Source organism: Pan paniscus, chromosome 11, assembly GCF_029289425.2.
Source record: "Pan paniscus chromosome 11, NHGRI_mPanPan1-v2.0_pri, whole genome shotgun sequence".
Taxonomy (NCBI): domain Eukaryota; kingdom Metazoa; phylum Chordata; class Mammalia; order Primates; family Hominidae; genus Pan; species Pan paniscus.
This window is the reverse complement of record NC_073260.2, coordinates 5864353-5870359: the sequence shown is the minus strand read 5'-3', so window position 1 is coordinate 5870359 and position 6007 is coordinate 5864353.

Genomic DNA, 6007 nt, shown 5'->3' with positions numbered 1-6007 from the left:
TCAGTAGTTTCATTGGTACACAGGTCCCAAAAGAACATCTCAAATGGAGACTTTTGGCTGGGCGCCTGGCCAACATGGTGAAACCCTGCCTCTACTAAAAATACAAAGAATTAGCCAGGCATGGTGGCGTGAGCCTGTAATCCCAGCTGCTTGGGAGGCTGAGGCGAGAGAATCACATGAATCCAGGAGTGGAGGTTGCAGTGAGCCGAGATCGTGCGGTTGCACTTCAGCCTGGGCAATCAGAGCAAAACTCTGTCTCAAAAAAAAAAAAAGGAAAAGGACATCTTTGTAATGTTAAAGTTGTTATCTATATCTACAGGGCAGTGAGGGAGAGCTACAATCTTGTAACAGAGTCTCTGTGATTCTAAGGCAACAGGCACCAAAAAACTTTGAGGTCAGAGAGCAAGTTGACCTAGCGATGGATGCTGAATGTGCTACAAGCCTGGTTTATTCTCATTTCTCCTCCTCTCTTCTTCCTTGATTAATTTTATAAAGTTTATAGGGATGGTCTCATCATCATCAGGGCCATGGGTGACAGTTCTATAACAAAAGACAGGTTCACAAGAGAAAAGCACACCAGATTTATTTCATCAAAGCTTTATGTGACAGGGAGCTGTCAGAAGTGGAGACTCAGAGACCCAGGGAAGATGGTCCCTGTGCTTAGAGTTGGTGGAGAACAGGCAGCCGTGTGGACAGGTGTCGGACAGCAGGGGATGCCTGTGGGGATGGACTGCGAGGCCGGCGAGGCCAGCTGTGCAGATCCCCCTTGGCCTCTCTGTGCAGTGCTTCTCCCCCCAGGGATGGGGCAGAACCCCCGGAGGGAGGGTCTTTTACGACCCACAGTCAGACAAGGTGGGCATGGCCAGCTCTTCCCCAGAAAGGCAGGGAGCGTTCGAGTCATGTTTCTAGGTCTCATGGCTGGCTTTGGGGGAGAGGGACTCTAGTGTCCATGGCCCACCTAGGGAAAGAGGAATTCTGGCTTCTGTGACTTGCTGCTGGGGAGAAAGAGGGCGGGAGAAAGGAGGGGAGGAGAAGGTTGGAAGAAGACTTGGGATGCACCAGAGGCCTTCTGGTTTCCTTTAGTTCTGAATCCTCATGCCAGGCACCCTGCTTGTGGGGATCATGGTCTGAACCCCAACAAACCATTTTTGCTGTTAAAATTAACATGATGGGGCCGGCCAGGTGCAATGGCTCACGCCTGTAATCTCAGCACTTTGAGAGGCTGAGGCAGGCGGATCACCTGAGGTTGGGAGTTTGAGACCAGCCTGACCAACATGGAGAAATCCTGTCTCTACTAAAAATACAAAAAAAACAAAAAAACAAAAAAACAAAAAAAACATGATGAACATCTTTGTTTTTAAAGAATAATTTCCTTCTGCAGGGACTGCTTTTGTGACCTTTAAAGCCTGTTTTAACCTTCTCATGGGGAAGCTCACCTTCCTCTCTCCTGTCCTTCTCTCCTGGGTCTGTGACAGACAGGCTGCTTGGGGACCTGGCCTCTGAGGGGGTGTGGAGGCACCCCCCAATCCATAGTGCTGGGCACACAAAGGGTGTCTGGAAGCCCCTTGCTGACTTGAACTCAGGCAGGAATTCCGCCCCAGGCAGGAATCTCAGTTCAGAGCAGCAGAAAGAGAGCTGGTCTGGGGGGACCCTGGGTCTGCTCTGGTGCCTGGGACAGCCACCACCCCTCTCTCAGTGCTGGCCACACCCACAGCGAGTTCTCCCTCCTTTCCTGTCATTCTTGCTGGGCCCCTCCCCGAGGAAGGCCCCAGGGGGGTGGGTCCTGCAGAGGGAAGCTCAAGGGGGTGCACTCAGCTGCCACTGTCCACCGCCTGTCCCTGGGGAGCATGGCAGCTGAGGGCAGGCCCCTTCCAGGACATGGGACCCACCATGGCTGGAAGGTGACTGGGCCTTGCACACCCAGCTGGGGTAAGAGGGAGGGGCCTGGAGTCCAGCTTGGGGGCAGGATCTGGAGGGGGCTGGGCGGAGCATCCCTGGCGGTGGTTTGCTGGTCCAGGGCACTGGGGCTTAAATGATCTGGTCCAGACTCTGCCCTGTTGCGGGGGAGGGCTGGGGCCTGGCACTTGGAATCTGTTTCCCAGGTCTCCGCGGGGGCTGCCATAGGGGCCTCTGCCAATCTCCGGGGCTTCTCAGGAGCCACCGGTCCCGCTGAGCCTCACTTTTCTCATCTGTAGGATGCACGCCACCTGTGCCCACCTCACCGCTGCCGTGCAGGGGGAGGGCAGCTGGCTGCGTTGATGCAGTTTGACAAAGGTCCCTCCAGACCAGTCTGACAGCTTCCCGGTTCCCCGGAAACGGGCCAAGCTGCATTCCAGGCCTGGCACCAGGGCCAAGGTCTCCGAGGGGACAGTAGGGCTGCCGTGTCTTGGGAAGGTAGGAGGCGGGGAGCAGATGCCGGGAATACTCATCCCACTCTGGGGGTCTTCTTCACCCCTGTTTTATGGAGGAGAAGACTGAAGCTCAGAGCTGCTGCCCAGGGTCACTTCTAGGTCACCTCATGCCCCCTGCTTTGGCCTATGCCCCCCACATCAGGCCTTCCTGAGGGAGCAGACCAGAGGGACAGCAGAGGGTGGGCAGGTGGGGCCTTCCCCGAGAAGGTCCTGCCCCTTGCCTCCTCCTTCCCACAGATGGGCCGCCCAGGGCCCCCAGGGGAGAAGGTCTCTGGCACCCAGCTGTCTGGTGTCCCCAACGTCCCCAGAGATGTCCCTGGTGATGACCCTGAAGACTCGGACCTGGTGCTTTCCGTGACCCTGGCTGCAGCCCTTGTCCTGCTGTTCCTCCTGCTCTCGGCCTGGCTGGTGTGGGACGGGCCTTGCCAAAGCTGCTGCTAATGTGGGCTCCAGGAAAGTGTTGGGGGCCTGGGCCTGGCACGGAGTTAGGGGAGGCACAGCGGGGCCTCCCAGCGACACCCTGGGCCACAGTCCATTCCACCCTTTCCCAAAGCAGCCCCAGCAGGACCCCAAGACTCCCCAGCAGGGCCCCTGGGTGGCACCGGACTCTGCCATTGAAGGCAGGGGGCGTGCTCCTGGGGACGGCCTTGGATGTTGGGCTGAGAGCCTCGCGCAGCCCCGGCGCTCAGGCAGATCGGGCTCAAATCCACTTCCTCTCCAGGCTGGCTGCAGGGCCTTGACCCCGTCTGAATCTTTGCAAGGCCCTTTTGGGTATTGCAGATAAAGCCAAGTGACCCCTAGGTACTAGTGAAATGAGCGGGTGAGTTGGAAGATGGGGGTTCTAGTCCAGGCTCTGCCCGTGCTGGGCTGTGACATGGGCAGATGCCTTTTCCCACCTGGATCCTGGTTTCCCTGGTCATCCAATGGGGCTCACAATACCCACTTCTGGGCCCTGTTGGGAAGGCAGGTGCCGTGGGAGGCTGGAGCTGGGCCAGGCGGGTGCCCTGGTCTTTGCTGCCACCTGGTGGCTACAGATAGAATCGCATCGTCTGCTGCATGGTGCCCTCTGGGTAGTCCAGGCCAGGGCTGAGGAGCTGAAGGCTTTTTATGTTTCGGTGCAGAACATTTTGAGATTGTGGATAAGCACAAATCCCGTTACCCAGAGAGAACAGATTTTTAACATTTTCTATTTATCTTCTTTCCCCATCTCCGTATCTATAATCTCCTTAACAAAATCACAGGGCGGAGGTAAGTTGTGAGCCGGGCTCTAGAGTCGGAGAATGCTGCCTGTGGCCCTGGCCCAGGGCCCTGATGCTCTCTTGTGCCACAACAGCTCCCTCCCTGACCTCGACGTAGGAAGCAGGGAAGCATTTTTAGGGCTGGGAGGAGTGTGGGAGACCTTTGGGCTGGAAGGTCTCCTGGAGGCTCCAAGACCCCCCCTCCGCGTCTCTCACGAAACAAGTACTTGTCAAGATTTCTACTGTGGGCCGGGTGCGGTGGCTCAAGCCTGTAATCCCAGCACTTTGGGAGGCCGAGGCAGGTGGATCATCTGAGGTCAGGAGTTCGAGACCAGCCTGACCAACATGGAGAAACCCCGTCTCTACTAAAAATACAAAATTCGCTGGGCATGGTGGCGGCCACCTGTAGTCCCAGCTACTCAGGAGGCTGAAGCAGGAGAATTGCTTGAACCCAGGAGGCAGAAGTTGCGGTGAGCCGAGATTGAGCCATTGCACTCCAGCCTGAGCAAAAGAGTGAAACTGCGTCTCAAAAAAAAAGAAAAAAAAAAATTCTACTGTGAGCCAGCCCCTGCGGGGAAACAGGGTAAACAGGATCCCTGACAGAGCTGGGGTATGACCAGGAATGGGAAGGCTGGACTCACTGCAGCATGCTGGGGCTGGGCTGGGTAAGTAGGGCCTGCAGGAAGGGGCAGATGAGCTCTAGGGTGTAGGAGGAGTAGGCCAGGGCCGGGGTCCCCAGGGAGGCTGTTCCAGGCAGAGGAACAGACTATGGGGAGTTCAGAAGCCACTCTGTGTTCTTCTGCACCAGCTACTGCTCCCCTCGGGGAACTGGAGGCCTCTGGAGCCTCCAAGAAGCAGCCACCGAGAAGGGGCAAATGAGCGGCAAGGCCGTGGTTCCACATTCCCAAACCACGCTTTGTCCTTCCTGGGGTCCCCGTAGGTGGGGCTCTTCTCCCTCCTCCAGCTTTCTGAAGCCAAAGTACACACCTCGGTGTCCATGATGGGGCAGCCGGGGGGCTGTACGCTTCCTCTGTCCCTGTCTCTGGGCAGACCATAGTCCAGCGTGCTGCCCCTACTGCCCTGGAAAAGCCGAGCCGGGAAGCGAGCGGGGGCTTTAGAGGTGTCGTGCAGAGGGGGAGATGGAGGTAGAGCCTGGAGGTTTGGGGCACCTCCTGAAGCAGTGGGGTGGCCTTTCAGGTGGGGGGACTGAGAGAGCAAAGGCCTACAGGCTAGACCGGGGCCTCCCTGAGCTGTCATAAGCAGGACAGGACGTGGGGGTGGGCCACGGAGCCGCCTCCCTCCCCTGCCCATCCTGCCTGCTACAGGAAGGGCACACCCGGAAGAAGGAGGGAGGCCGGTTCCTGGCAGAGCAATGTTGAGGCTGATCCTCCCTGCTTCCCCCCACAAGCCTCTCTGTGAGCCTCCTCCCTGTCCCACACACCCACCTGGGGGATGCCGCAGATTCTCAGAATCAGGGTCCACGTGGCCCCAAGCAGCACATGGCCTGGCGGAGGCAGCAAGCATGGCCACCGGAGCCTCTGGCCTTCTGCCCAGGGAGCAGGGGCCCCTTGGGGGCTGTTCTCTCTGCTCCCTCTGTCACGTCCCCTCTCTGTTGGTGGAGGAGAGTGGCTGCAGGCAGGTGCCTGACTCCCCCAGCTCCACACGGCTCCAGCTTTCTCTGCCTCTCCATGTTCACCCCTCAACGCATCTTGTCAAATGGAGACCCCGAAGGCTGGGTGCAGTGGCTCCCAGCACTTTGGGAGGCCGAGGCAGGTGGATTGCTTGAGGACAGGAGTTCGAGACCAGCCTGGGCAACATGGCTAAACCCCGTCTCTACAAACAATTTAAAAATTAGCTCGGTGTGGTGGCACACGCCTGTAATCCCAGCTACTCAGGAGGCTGAGGCAGGAGAATCGCTTGAACTCAGGAGGTGGAGGTTGCAGTGAGCTGAGATCACGCCACTGCACTCCAGCCTGGGTGACAGAGCAAGACTTTGTCTCAAAAAAAAAAAAAAAAAAAAAAAAGAAAAAGTAAAAATGGGGACTCTGAGACCCAGCTTCTGAGGTCGGGGGGTGGTGTTAGTAACTCACAGTACGGGCTGGTAGAGTCTGCCAGGGTGGTCTGGACTGGGCTGTTGGGGATTTCAAACCCACGTCCCTCTTCGCATCCCGTCAGAGGCTGCCCGAGGCAGAGGCAGAACCTGCGGTTTCTTCCTCCCAAGTGCTGAGATCAGGTCCGAAAGTTCCAGTCATTCGCACTCCTAGAAGTGGCTTCCAGCCTTGGCCCAGGAGCCATCAGGACCAGGGACGAGGGCTGCAGGGAAGCCCAGGTACGCAGGCCGAGGAGCCCGTGTCTGCC